This window comes from Carlito syrichta, unplaced genomic scaffold (genome assembly GCF_000164805.1).
Source record: "Carlito syrichta isolate Samal-C Ts95f unplaced genomic scaffold, Tarsius_syrichta-2.0.1 Scaffold313204, whole genome shotgun sequence".
NCBI lineage: Eukaryota > Metazoa > Chordata > Mammalia > Primates > Tarsiidae > Carlito > Carlito syrichta.
In genome coordinates this window covers 748765-764081 of record NW_007257300.1, presented here as the reverse complement: position 1 = coordinate 764081, position 15317 = coordinate 748765, and the positions used below count along the sequence as shown (strand labels likewise).

The following is a 15317-nucleotide window of genomic DNA, read 5'->3' as shown; positions in this document are numbered from 1 at the left end:
AAAAAAAAAAAGTAAATATATACCCACAATGAATACCCAATTAAAAATTGAAATGTAAGAAAATCAAAGTCTGTCAAATGAAATGCTCTGGAAACACCAAGTTTTTGGTTTAAACTTTTAAAGTTCAAAAAGGTATTTATTTTTCAATAGACACATGATCAAAACAGGGTGGGGGTTGGAAGAGAAATGTGCTGTGACATCAGTTTATGCATCTAAGTCACAACAACTACCTTACCCTTTTTCTTTGCTATAGTGAGAAAACTACCAGGAACGAGTACAGAGTTAACCACAGAACTTCTTATCCATGAACAATGGGATAATTTCAAAGGTGGACCTTTAGCCTTTCTCCAGAGCACCAAATACCTAGAAATCTTGCCACTTCTTAATCTATCAACACCTCAACAAGTTAGCTTCCTTTCATCACTGAAAATCTTGAAAATCTACATTCTCCAAGAGATTTTTTTAGTTTAATTAAAGAGTAAGACCAGGCTCGGTGGGAGCACTTTGGGAGGCTGAGGCAAGTGGACTGCCTGAGCCTGCGGGTTTGAGATCCACCCGGGCAACTTGGTGAGGCTCTGTCTCTACAATAAATCAAAAATTAGCTGGGCATGGTAGTACATGCCTGTAGTTCCAGCTACTTGGAAGGTTGAGGCAGAAGGATTGCCAGAGCCCAGCAGGTCAAGGCTGTGGTGGCCAGGAGTGTGCCACTGCACTCCAGTCTGGGCAACAGAGAGAGACTCCAATTCAATAAATAAATAAATAAATAAGAGTATCCAATTATACATGGAGGATCACATAATCTCAATCCCTTTGCTTTATAGTTTAAGGAGTAATATGACAAATACACATATACAGGATAAATAAATACTGTGCTGAATAAAAATATTCAATCAGGCTGAATGTAGTAGCTCACACCTGTAATTCCAGAACTTTGAAAGACTGAGGCAGGAGATCACTTGAGGCCAGGAATTTGAGACCAGTTTGGGTAATACAGCAAGACCTTTATCTCTATAAAAATTTAAAAAATTAGCTGGGCATGATGGTGTGAACCTGTAGTCTTAGCCACCTGAGAGGCTGAAGTGAAGGACTGCATAAGCCCAGAAGTTTGAGGCTGCGGTGAGCTATGATTGTGCCACTGCACTCCAGCCTGGGTAACAGAGTGAGACCTCATCTCTTAAAAAAAAAATTAAGTCAACATAAAAATGGGCAATATATATATATATATATAGAGAGAGAGAGAGAGAGAGAGAGAGAGAGAGAGAGAGAGAGTCATAAAATATATACAAAATCCTACAGGAGCATTAGCAATACTCAGATGCAGACAAGGGGAAATATCGAGTCCCTGCTCACACTTGGTAGAGTAAAAGAGAGTAGCTAACTCTATTCCAAATAACAACAAAACTGGACTAGAAAGTGATAACAATACATTACAGAATTGACCCCAGACTTCTTTAGTGGTGACTATGGAGTTCTGCCCTTGACAGTCCAATGGTGGAGTTCAAAGGAAGCTTGTGTAATATATTCTAAACGTAATATTTATGCATATAAAATTGTTGGTGTTATCCACTTAAACTATTAGCCTTTCTTTCCACTAACTCTTGAAGAGCCTGGCCCCTAATGCCTGAGATGGCATAACACCTAACTGGAAGTCAGTGTGACTAAATCCGACTTTAGACAGAAGATAGAAAATACTTTTCAGAACTAGTCATTAAGTAAATGTAACAAGAAAGCCATCTTGTGATTTCTATTACGTACTTACACATCAAGTCTATGAGACTGCATTACATTGCTTTTTCATATTCTTTGTTGTAAAATTATAAAAGGACAAAGTACATTAAATGTTTTGTCATAGCACAACAGACCTCTGAGATACTAATAGGCACTTTTGTTATATTGAGGAAGTGTCTAAGAAAACGACAGTAAACAATATGGACTCTTTCTGCATCAATAATTAATTGCTCACAATGGAGATGGAACCAACTACAAACCACCATGACATTGTGGTTTGTGACCTTTCTGCTCTAGCCTTTTCCCTTTTTCCACAAAAAAATAGATTAAAGAAGTGAAATGGGAGTAAAACAGGTAGCCTCAATCTCTGGTGGCTTTAGGAAGGGGGACTGGTGAAATTTAAAAAAAAAAAGAAAGAAAGGTTGGGCGCAGTGGCTCATGTCTATAATCCCAGCACCATGGGAGGCTGAGACAGGTGGATTGCTTGAGCCCAGGAGTTCAAGACTAGCCTGGGCAATATAGCCAGACCTCATCTCATTTAAAAAAAAAAAAAGCAGGGTGTGGTGGCCTGCACCTGTAGTCTCAGCTACTTGGAATGCTGAGGTAGAAGGATGGCCTGAGACCAGGAGGTTCAGCATGGGCGAGAGAGTGAGACCCTGACTCCAAAAAAAACCCCAAAAAACAAAAAGAGTAGCTTGAGAAATAGATGCCTGCTTTCCCACCTCTCCTCAACTCTTTTTTCTCCTTGATCTGTAATGTTTATATCTCCTTTTTGCTAAAGAGTTCATGTTTAATAATTAGTCTATTTTTAATATAATACTTACTCAATAATTATTAAGTACACAGAAGAGAGGGAGCAAAATACCCTCAGTGATAAAATTTTCCTTAACTCTCAAAGACTTTTTTGCAATTAAAGCTTCAGATCAGATTTCAGAATATGTTCTTATTTTTTAAAGTTAAAGTTATATGTAAAGCACGTATCACAATGGTAGGCACTGATGGCAGGTGATATAATAGTAGCCGAGGACAGCATTATTATTACAAGCAGTGGTGATAGTGGTGACTGTGATGATGCTGGTGATGGTGGTGGTAGTGATGGTGGTGGTGGTGGTAGTTGTCATCGTCAAAAAATGTGAAAGCAGGGCAACCCCCTGGGTTCCCTCCTACTGTGGGAGTTTTTCTGTCCTCTCAGTAAATCCTGCTTTCTAAAAAAAAAAAAAAAAAAAAAAAGTGAAAGCATTCTTCTTTGAATGATTATAAAACATGGAGAGCTTACTAGATACTGGGAAAGCATTATTATTGTCCACAATTTTAAGATAACTGAGGCCTAAAGAAGGTAAGGAGCTTGCCCACAAACATACTACAAGAAAATGGCAAAGACAAGGTAGAACCCAATCAGTCTGGCACAGAAGCAGCTCTCTCAGGACATCTTCATCATTTAGGTAGTAAACTATTAAAATACCTACCAAAATGACCTGATTGGGTAAATGGATACTCTGTAAAATGCCACTAAATTGCCAAACAAACAAGCAAAAACCAAGGAAGAAAGTTTTTGTTTGCTGATGTGTCCTTGTCCCTATATATTACAGCTACAAGACAAGACTAAAAAGGGAGTTTTAACTTGATACAGTGCTAATAGGCACAAAACCAAACAATAACCCTTCCCATTAAAAAAAAAAACAAAACTCCTCACTGAAGGTGTTTGATTAAAGAGAAAGATGAACAGAGGGTAAATTACCTAACAAAGAATAACTAAATGCATACGCAAAGGGGGAGTAAACCAAGGCCTGGTCTTAGACTCCAAAGCATCAGACAAACGGGCAGCATGATCAGCTGATTTTGGGAATTCTCTTCTCTGTACCCTTTTTTCCCCTTAACTTCCAACTTTAGAAGAATCAGTCATGTTTCCTTTGCTGCAGCAAATCTAGAAATTAAACACATTCTTATCAACTTCCTAAAATATTAGGTTTATTTATATATAACTCTTATTTTCCTCCAATCTTTTCTTTCTCTAAAGTTTTATTTTCTAGAAAGTTTTTTAGAGCTCAAATAATAAAAACAAGTTAATTTGAGAGCATATCTCTTTTGTCTTTCTTCTTATGCCAGGTTAAAATGAAGTACTGGATTTGAAATGTTGCCCAATCTGTTACCTTAAGAAAGTTAATACAATTGAACTTCAATTTCCTTCTCCATCCATGGAAGAACATTTAATTTTGGAAGGTAAATGTCCTAAGAAAAAATTATGATATTAATAATATGATATGAATTTATTAATATTTTATAAACACAATTTTTCTTGTGAAGGTAATATTGATATAAACAGATAAAAGCCAGGAAATACATACAATAAACTGTTAATAATATTTATCTATTGAGGATGAAGTTATTTATAAATTATCTTTCTTTTTTTCTGATTGGTATCTTCTTTTTTTTTCTGAGTTGGAGTCTCACTATGCTGCTCGGTTGGAGTGTAGTGGCATGCTCATGGCTACCTACCGCAACCTCAACCTGCTGGACTCAGGTGATCCTTCTGCCTCAGCCTTCCAAGTAGCTGGAACTACAGGTATGTGCCGCCATACTCAGCTAATTTTTTGATTTATTGTAGAGATGAGGCCTCTCCATGTCGCTGAGGCTGGTCTCAAACCTGTGGGCTCAGGCAATCCTCTCTCCTCCAACTCCCAAAGTGCTGGAATTACAAGCGTGAACCACCATGCCCAGCATAATGGTATCTTCTAATTTTTATTTTTATTTTTTATTTAACCACAGCCAATTTTATTCAAATTCCCCAAAATTCAGACTCAACATGTTGTTTCTAAAATGTGTTACCCTTTATATAATAGTTGCATTATTTTATCTTCTTTTATAGTTTCTTCATCTTTTCTTTACATTGTTCAGTAGAAGCCAGAGTCTTGAGTTGCTCAGTTAGAAGCCTCTGGCCTACTACTCTGATTAAGTTTCTATTCAATATTTATGGTCAACATCTGGCTTCTGAAAGAAAGGTTTTTTTGGTCTTTTCAGTCACTTGCTGATAGGATGACATTGCATTGTTATCCATAACCACAAGATCTGATCTAGGATGCATCTAGTCATGCATTTCTAATCAAATTCACCTTTCAGCTTCTTCTTGAGTCATTTTCAGCTTATCTGCCAACATGCTAAAACTGGATGCAACAAAAGTCTCAACTATGAAGAGATGGACATTTTCAAAGAAATTCTCAAGAAAAGCAACCAAGAAGAAGTCATTCACAAGTGCTGATTCATATTGCCTCAGCTTTTTCTGAGTCCCATCAAAGTCAAAGTTAACATATAAGCATTCAACAAGTTATGTAATTGGATCTTTTATGTGTAAGACTCCTCCTGAATAACTTTGACTAGATCTTTTAGCAGCGGCTGGCGTTTGCGAACATCTTTGTTATGACTGCTGTAGTCAAATAATGAAGAATATGTGGATACATAGTCTGAATTGCATTAAGACACTGTGGTTGATAAAGGAAGAAGAGATCAATAATACTATTGTGACCTGTGAGGAAGTTGAAGCAAACAGAGATGAGTGATTGAGCCATGTTTGCTTCTAAAAAGACTGGAGTGGAGAACTCTTCAAATTATTATTGATGGTCTCTTTTAACTGTGTAAGGTCTTCCATGGTTGCATCCCAATTCCGCATTAAGATTTCAGAGGCCAGTTTTTCCCAGAATGAACTTAAAGCATTTCTCTCTGTTGCCAGAACCAACACTTCAAAAAAAAAAAAAATAAATAAAGATATTCTGCTGCTCCTGAGTAATTCCTACATTCATGTTGGAATTTTGCCTACCTGTAGAGGGTATCTAAATATTCCTGCCTAAAGCCATGCTTGTCTACCAAGTAGTCAGATAGCATCTGACCATTCCTGGTTGACTGCATTTGCCTTGTAGTTTCTGGATCTTCAAATATCTTCACAGTTGGTTCTGTTTCTGCCAGAAGCTGTTTCAGTTGTACAACAATTGTGGTTCTTTTTCTTTCAAAGCATGAGAAATACCATCAGAATAAAGGTTTTTATATACATCCATAGTAAAGTCTACCATATTGGTATAACTAAGAAGATCCAATTTCCCTTGTAATAATTCTTTTTCATTATACATCTCCTTTACAGAGAGACACTTCAGGAGTGAAAAGAACAGATGCCAATCCAAAAAGTGCACAATGCGAGTAGTCAAGTCGTACTGCACCATCTTGCCAAAGAAAAGAGGTATCTTGCACTTTTTAAAGCATTGAACTGTATTACAGAATAATGTAATAAAGGAAAATGAAAATATCCATATAGCAACTGAGCTCATCTAACTCTATGACTATCCTTGAACAAGTAGTTTAAAAGATAGTTCTACTACTCAAAAAGATAAGACTCAACAAAATAGCCATAGAGAGAACATTCCTCAAAAGAATAAAAGTCCACAGTCAATGTCATTGTCATCAAAAAAAAGTTGAAGACATTCCCCCTCAGAACTGGAACAAGGCAAGAACTTTTACCACTACTATTAAACACAGTACTGGAAGCCCTAGCCAGAGCAATCAGGCAAGAAAAAAATAAATAAATAAAAGGTATCTAAAGAAGAAATAAAACTATCTGTGTATGCTGATGATGTGATCTTATACCCAGAGAACTTGAAAGACTCCTCCAAAAGACTCTTGGATTTGATAAATGAATTTGTTAAAGTTTCAGAATATAAAATCAACATGCACAAATTAGTAGCACTGCTATACACCAACAGCAACCAAGCTGAGAATCAAATCAAGAACTCAATTCCATTTATAATATCAATCCCAAAGATAAAATACCTAGGAATAGATATAAACAAGGACGTGAAAGACCTCTACAAGGAGAACTACAAAACTCTGATGAAAGAAATTGCAGAGGATACAAATGGAGAAACATCCCATGCTCATAGATTGGAAATTCAACATTATTAAAATGACCATATTGCCCAAGGGAATCTACAGATTCAATGCAATCCCTATCAAACTATCAATGTCTTTTTTCACAGAATTAGAAAAAACAATCTTAAAATTCATATTGAACCAAAAAAGAGCCAGAATAGCCAAAGCAATTCTAAGCAAAAAGAAGAAAGCTAAAGGTATCACATTACCTGACTTTGAATTATATTACAAGCCTGTAGTAACTAAAATAGCATGGTACTGGTACAAGAGCAAACACACAGGCCAATGAAACAGAATAGAGAATCCAGAAATAAACCTAAATACCGACAACTACCTAATCTTTGACAAAGCAGACAAAAACATACCATGAGGAAAGGACACCCTATGTAATAAATGGTGCTGGGAAAACTGGATAGCTACATGCAGAAAAGTGATTCCTGCCTCTCTCATATAAAAAAAATTAACTCAGGATGGATCAAAGACTTAAATGTCAGATCTAAAACCATAAAAATCCTAGAAGAAAACCTAGGGAAAACACTTCTGGGCATTGACCTAAGCAAAAATTTATGGCTTAAACCCCAAAAGCAAATGCAACCAAAACAAAAATAAATAAATGGGACTTAATTAAACTAAGAAGCTTCTGTATAACAAAATAAATCATCAATGGAGCAACTAGGCAACCTAAAGATTGGGAGAAGATATTCACAAACTATATGTCTTACAAAGGATTAATATCCAGAATCTTTAAAGAAGTCAAACAAATCAGCAAGAAAAAAGCAAATAACCACACTAAAAAAGTATGCAAATGACATGAACACACATCTTTTAAAAGAAGAGATACAAATGGCCAGCATATGAAAAAATGCTCAACATCACTCATCATCAGGGAAGTGCAAATTAAAACAATGAGATACCACCTTACACCAGTCAGAATGGCCATTAGTAAAAAATAAAAAAGCAATAGATGCTGGTGTAGATGCGGAGAAAAGAGAACACTTATACGCTATTGGTGGGAGTGTAAATTAGTACAACCTCTATGGAAAGAGGTATGGCGAGTATTCAAAGAACTAAAAGTAGCTCTGCCATCTGATCCAGTAGTCCCACTACTAGGTATCTACCCAAAGGGATAGGGGTTGTTTTATTAAAAAGATACCTGTATCCACATGTCCATTGCAGCACAATTCACAATTGCAAAGTTGTGGAATCAACCTAAATGCCCATCAACCAATCAGCAAATACATCATGGAAGACTATGCAGCCATAAAAAAGAATGAAATCATGTCCTTTGCAGCAACATGGATGGAGCTGGAGATCACCATCCACAGTGAATTGACTCAGAAACAGAAAACCAAACACTGCATGTTTTCACTCATATGTGGGAGCAAAATGATCACAAAATGTCTGGGGTCAAAAATAAGGGGGAAGAGGGGAGGGAGACTAGGGTCCAGAAACTACCTATGGAGCACAATGCTCACTATCTGGGTAACAGGTCTCCTGAGACCCAATGCCCACTGCCATACAATGCTTTCATGTAATGAATACTCATGTGTATCCCTGAATCCAAAATTAAAAAAAAAGTAAAAACAGAATTTCACATAATTGAAAAAAAAAAAAAAAGATGATAAGACCAACTGAATTTGCAGAATAAATATCCCTCTACCCCTTGCTGATGCTTCAATGCTTCAAGTTTCCAGGGAAAATAAAATTCACTGCAGTGCTTACACTGAGAAGCTCCCATTAAGAGTGGAGGTTACTACTATTGTGTTCTAACATAATCACTGCAAATTCTTTTCCTCCAATTATGATTATACATTTGTACTGGTCCAACCATACCTCTTTAATAACTTCTTCTTTTGACTAATTATAAGTATTTTCAAGTACTGTACTTAGACCTTTAAAAAAAGTTGCCTTTTAATACCAACTATCTGGAAAAAATAAACATTATTTTTAAAAAGTATTTAAGAAAGGAAGTGACAAAACATAAGAAAAACACTGACTTAAAAACAAATCATGGAAAAAATAAAATAAAAAATAAAAACAAATCATAGGCTGGATGTAATGGCTTGTACCTGTAATTCCAGCACTTTGGGAGGCCAAGGTAAGAAGATGGTTTGAGGCCAGGAATTCGCAACCAGCCTGGACAACATAGTGAGACTCCATCTCTACAAAAAATTTTAAAAATTAGCCAGGCATGATGGCAAGTGTTTGTAGTCCCTGTTACTCAGGATGTTGAGGCAGTAGGATTGCTTGAACTCAGTAGTTCGAAGTTGCAGTAAGCCAAGATACCATCACTAAACTCCAGCCTGGATGGCAGAGCAAGACTTTGTCAAAAAATAAATAAGTAAACAAATCCTGTATGAGTTAAAAGAAAGTACTTTGGGGTTGCCTGGTTTTAACAGCAAGTTCAACTATGGAGCAGGTAAATGGGGATATATGTATTCTAAATAATAACTCATTCATTCATTCATTCACTCATTTATTTATTTATCTATTTATTTATTTGTTTTGAGTTAGAGTCTCACACTGTTGTCCAGGCTGGAGTGTAGTGGCATGCTCACAGCCACCACAACCACGACCTGTTGGGCTCAGGTGATCCTTCCACCTCAGCCTTCCAAGTAGCTGGAACTACAGGCACATGTCATCATGCCTGGCTAATTTTTTTAAAAATTTATTGTAGAGATGAGGTCTCACCAAGTTGTCCAGGCTGATTTCAAACCCGTGGGCTCAGGCAATCCTCTTACCTCAACCTCCCAAAGTGCTGAGATTACAGACTTGAGCCACCAAGACCGGCCAATAACTCATTTTAAAATGTTTTAAAATATGTATTTCCAAGCTTTGTCTACTGAAAAGTCCAAGAACCAATGACATTCAATTACTATTAATAAGTACTTCCTAATACCCTGATTACAATTGCCAAGTTCTTTCCCCACTGAGAAGAATCAAGGAAGAAGGTATGGCCAGTTTCAAGTCTAGGGCAGGAAAGATGCAAGATGAGCCTCAAACATCCTAAGCCAAAGTGCAAGAAAGGTATCGAGAACTAATGGGTCACATCGAAAGATACAGGAAGCCACACGGAGGGCTCTCACAGGCCAAAAGATTATAGAAACTAAACACAAAAGAGAATAAATGCAATTGAAGCATATATAAAACATAACTCATAAGTTAATTTTGCTACTTAAGGAGAAAAAAGAGGTCTTGGAAAAAAATTTCCAAAAAAATCACCTAATTGAATGCTACTATCAGGAAAAGGAAAAGGGATGTATTTATTCTGCTCTGTTTGTACTTCAAAGCAGCCAAATCGTACTGAATACTGAGAGAGAGAGAGTTTGGTTGTTTGTTTTAACTGAAGAATTCCAGCTAAAAAAATATGCAAATAATGACAGAATTATAAAATTGACACTTTTTAATCCCTAATGAAAAATTCATGCAGGCAATGATAATAAGTAAAACCATGAGATAAAAGGTTGATGGGAAACTATAATAAAAAGATCAGGCTGTCACCTCTTGAACCCACTGATCACGTTTAGCATCACTGAAAGTGAGTCGGTGGGACGCTGTGTACCTTTCTGGGGAAACAATATGAAGCAGGCACACCACCTAGGAAGTATTCTGCAAAAGGGCATAATGATTCTAGTCAGTCTTCTGGAACAACTTCCATTTTTACGATCAAGAAACAAACTAAATGAAACCACAAGGAGACAAGCAGGTTCAGAATAAGTGACAGAGACACAGGGAAACTGATAGAATCTCTGCAACTAGCCCAAGTCATCCAGTTTGCAAATGGTGGAACTAGGATTTAAAGTTAAAATCAAAAGCTCATGCTTTTCCCACTAAGACATGCTGTTTAAAACTGAAAAAAGGTGAGAGGGAAGGTGATACACCCTGTTTGCGGGGTGTGTGTGTGTGTGTGTGTGTGTGTGTGTGTGTGTGAGATTATTTTTGGTTTGAGATTAATTTCTTTTTCTTTTTGAGTCACAGTCTTACTCTGTCGCCCAGGCTGGAGTGCAGTGGCATGCTCACGGCCACTGCAGCCTAGACCTATTGGGTTCAGGCACTCCTTCCACCTCAGCCTTCCAAGTAGCTGGAACCACTGGCACATGCCACCACGCCTAGCTAATTTTTTGATTTGTTGTAGAGGCGAGGTCTTGCCAAGTTGCCCAGGCTAGTCTCGATCCCGTGGGCTCAGGCAATCCTCTTTCCACCTCCTCCCAAAGTGCTGGGATTACAGGTATGAACCACCATGCCCAGCTGAGATTATATTTTTAAGGCACAGCTGAGATTATATTTTTATTAACTTCAGCTGGGCATAGTACTAAAGACAACTTTGTATAGTTGTCTTCCTAGTTTTCTGTTATCCTTTTCTTTACAGATGTCCTCACTCGTTTTCTAAACTTTAACACAGCTGACCAGCATTTAAAGAAATCCTGCTATCGTAGTGGTTAATTACTTTGGCTCTGGAGTCAGATGACCTTATTTCAACTCCTGTACCCACTTACTCTCTGTATGATACTGGGCAAGTTGCTTCATCTCTTATCTGTAAAATGGAGATAATACTACTGATCTCATAGGTTTTGTGAGAGTGCATGAGATTTTATATACAGTATATAAAGTTTTTAGAATAGCGCCTGGCACAGAATAAGAGAATAGAAAATGTTAGTAGCAATAGCAGTTTGTGTGTGTGTGTGTGTGTTTTAGCACTGTGTTACATTGTGGATACTTAGAAAAGTAAGATGAATTCTTTCCCTTGTAAGAGTTGGACACTATGGTGGATTCTGGGACCTTGTTTTTAGGAACAAATGACCATTAATGTGACTATTCCAAAAGTTCCTATTTGGCACTAAATATAATTTATTAAGAAATTTTACAGTCATATATATGAATCATGAGATGACCTTTGACACCAAGAGCAGCACCGTCAATTAGAATTTTCTGAGAAAGGCCGGGCTCGGTGGCTCAGCCTGTAATTCCAAAATTTTGGGAGGCCAAATCGAGTGGCTTGCCTGAGCCTGCGGGTTCGAGACCAGCCCGGGCAACTTGGCAAGACCTCATCTCTACAATAAATAAAAAATTAGCCAGGTGTGGTAGCGCGCGCCTATAGTTCTGGCTACTTGGAAGGTTGAGACAGAAGGATTGCCGGAGCCCAGTGCGTCGATGCTGGGGTGGCCATGAGTGTGCCACTGCACTCCAGCCTGGGCGACAGAGTGAGACTCCAAATAAAAAAAAAGAGTTTTCTGAGATGATGGGAATGTTCACATTCTGCATTGTTCAATATGGTAGCCACTAGCCACATGTGGTATTTGGGCACTTGAACTGAAATTTCAATTGCATTCCACTGTAATTAATTTAAATAGCTGTATGTGGCTAGTAGCTGTCATACTGGACAATGTAACTAGAGTATATACAATGATTGAGAGAGAAAAGATTTTTTAAGTGGTCCTTAGTGAAGTGACCTTGAAGAAGTCACTGAACCTCTCTCAAGTTGAGCTTCTTCATCTGTAAGACAAGTGCATAGAACAGATTATGACTATACCTTATAACAATAAAATTCTTTGTATATGAAAATTATTTATTTTTGTATTCCTGCTTACAAGTTCTATCTCTTAAAAATATTCACTGATGAGAGTGATAATGTGTGACTCCTAGACAAATAAATCAAACATAGTTCTTGCAAGTTCCCACCATAGAGTCTAGAATCCAAAAATAAAAACAAGCTCATATTTACATTTCTTTCTTAGCATTTTGTTTCTTCTTCTTCTTCTTCTTCTTCTTCTTCTTCTTCTTTTTTTTTTTTTTTTTTTGAGACAAGGTCTTGTTCTGTTGCCTAAGTTAGAGTATAGAGTGCAGTGGCTCACTGTAACCTCAAACTCCTGGATAAAAGTGATCCTCCCACCTCAGCTTCCTGGGTAGCTAGGACTACAGGTGCACACCAACATGCCTGGCTAATTTTCTTATTTTTTGTAAAGATGGGGTCTTGCTATATTGTTCAAGCTGGTCTTGAACTCCAGGAATCAGGTGATCCTCCTGTCTTGGCCTCCCAAAGTGCTGGCTGGGATTACAGACGTAAGTCACCACACCTGGCCATTTTGTTTATTCTTTTAAATTGATATTTGTCGCTCTTAATTATAGTTAGTTGGGTCTAGTATTTGTCTAACTTCCCCCAACAGATTGTGATTTGAGGGGGAGGATATTTTGTTTAAAGCTGGAATTGGGTAAAAAAAATGAATAGATTGAGTTTTTATGTCTTATCCAACTATACATTAAACAGGTCTGAAGAGATATCATCTCTTCCCAAGCACATTCCAAAAAAGCAAAAGCTAACCATGCATTCAAAACAAAAGTGTTTTATTTCATTTTCATTTACCCTCCTTGCTAAGAATCTTTAGACAATGCAAATCGATTTAAAGGCAATATTTTCAACCTTTTAATAGTGTTGTATATTTAAATTGGATGAATCTCTTTTGATAGTCTGTGAAGCCAAAAGTATTTTAGATATTGAAATAAAAACTCAGCCCTAGTAACTTCATTCAAAAATTCACCATTTTTAGCAACATATTTACAGATAATATGTATTGGTTTTAGAAATAATTACTGTAAATGCCAACTAATTTTATAATCATGATTAAAAACTATCATTATTACAAGATAAAGTACAATGCTATTTTTCCTTTGTAACAAAGAGGCACACATTACTACTGGAAATCTTTACTTTCTTCCTTGAAATGCCAGAAATTCTTCTGTAAAATAAACACCTCTTGTCAAGACTCTCTGGAACTAGTATAATTACCAGAGGCAATCCCTGTGTAAGATCAAAGAAGCAAAACAATAATAGGCAACGTGTGACCTCTACCATGTCACCAGAGACCAATTTTTCAACAGGGAGAACAGTCAATAATCCAGAAGAGAAAACATTAAATAACAAGAAATGCTTCCAAAGTGTGGCTCACCACATCCATCAACACTGCCACACTCAGAGTTCAGAGTCTCTATGGTTTCAGAGAACAAAATTGTGGGGATTTATCACAATAATCATAAAAAAATCTGCATAAAACACGAGTGGCCAAAAACAGTTTCTCAAAATGCAGAGTAGAATTTCAAAAGATATTACAATAATATTCTAAATTTCATGCTGATGCTATAAAAAATATAGTGGGAAAGGCATGGATAACAAAATATTTTTCATATAACACTCATCTAATTTCTCTTATTTACCTAGCCCCATTTAATTTTTAATGTATTTGGATGACTAAGCATTATAAAGGTACAAAGGGTGATAAGGAGATTCCCACTCACAGTAATTTCAGTACAACAGAAGTACCTTTAAAGTTGACTTTATAAAAGTACTGCGAATCAAATTGTGCCTCAGAATCAGCAAATTTTAATTGGTTTGTCTTAAATATTACTTCCAAACAGCTGTGTTCTTTCAAAATCAGATGTGAGTTAGGAGCTGGACAAATGTATTTGAATTATTTAACTTGTAAAACACACATCCCACTGGTAATTCAGAAAATAAGTAGTAAAAGAGGGAGACTTCACTTAAAAGAAAAAGCACTGGTAGGTCAAAGCAACTGTGAACATTCTGTTTTGTTTTGTTTTGTTTAACATTCTGTTCTTTTATGATTTGTTACTCTTGGTACCTTCATCTTTCTCCTCTGTCATCTGCTTCTTCCTCTCCATCTTCTTATCTTATTAACATTGCTAATTGTATTTGTCAGTTTTGCCACAATTCCAATGCTACTTAAACAGCTGTGGGTTTTCTCTAGGCAATTATCAGTCACTACACTTAGGTTTCTAAATTAGATGTTGAAAGGTGCTTTAACCTTGAGAAAATAGAAAAAGAGTACACTACATGCTAAAGCATTACATTTATGTAAATATTCCTTTAACATGAGTACTTATTAAAAATGATTGGAAAAAAATCACACATAAGTAAAAATATTATACATTCAATAATTAACAAGGCCTATTATATACTCTGTATCATTTTATCTTTTTCCTTACTATACACACTGCAATGTATACTTTATTTCTATATATAGGCATAGATTGGAATATAAAACGTTGTGCATAAACTAGAATATCAAAATACTTCCAGATTTCTTTGTTTCCTTTCACAGTCTATCTGCCAAGTGGCTAATACCTTTCAAAGGAATCTACAATCATAAGTGGTCTCTTGAGGTCATGTGTTGTGGTAAAGAAAGCTTTTACAACATGCAAATTTCCCCCTTCTCAATTTTCTTCAAAGAGAAAATTGCTTATTCTATTGCTTTTCTTATTCTCTCTTCTTGACTCTGACATTGATTTTCTTCTTGACACATTTAGGGAGAAACACAAAGTTTCAGGTTATTCATAAATTGATAGCCCCTTCTATCAACTATCAACAACTGGACAAAAGAATCTGTAATCCAGAAACATGACACTTCATATGCCACCTATTCCCTTATAAGTTAAAATAAACTCAAAGATAACTTTTACGAATTAACAAGTCTTGATGTCTTAAAAGGATTAATAATACTATTGAATTTGCAGGTAAGGTTAAAAGCTTGTAGAAGAATTTTTAAATTAATGAAGGCTCACTCCTTACCTCTCCCTCTCCCTCCTCACCACCCCCACCACCCCCTACACACACACACACACACACACACACACACACACACACACACACACACACACTCACTCCC

General features: G+C 36.5%; 1 protein-coding gene and 1 pseudogene across 1 annotated transcript in view; both read right to left on the bottom strand.

The window, feature by feature from the left end:
• Positions 1-15317, bottom strand: part of LOC103272768 (GREB1-like protein) — a gene marked incomplete at its 3' end in the record, with an annotated part of 54732 nt that overhangs the window by 38027 nt on the left and 1388 nt on the right. The window lies entirely within an intron of this gene.
• On the bottom strand, positions 4620-5936 carry LOC103272760 (annotated as a pseudogene).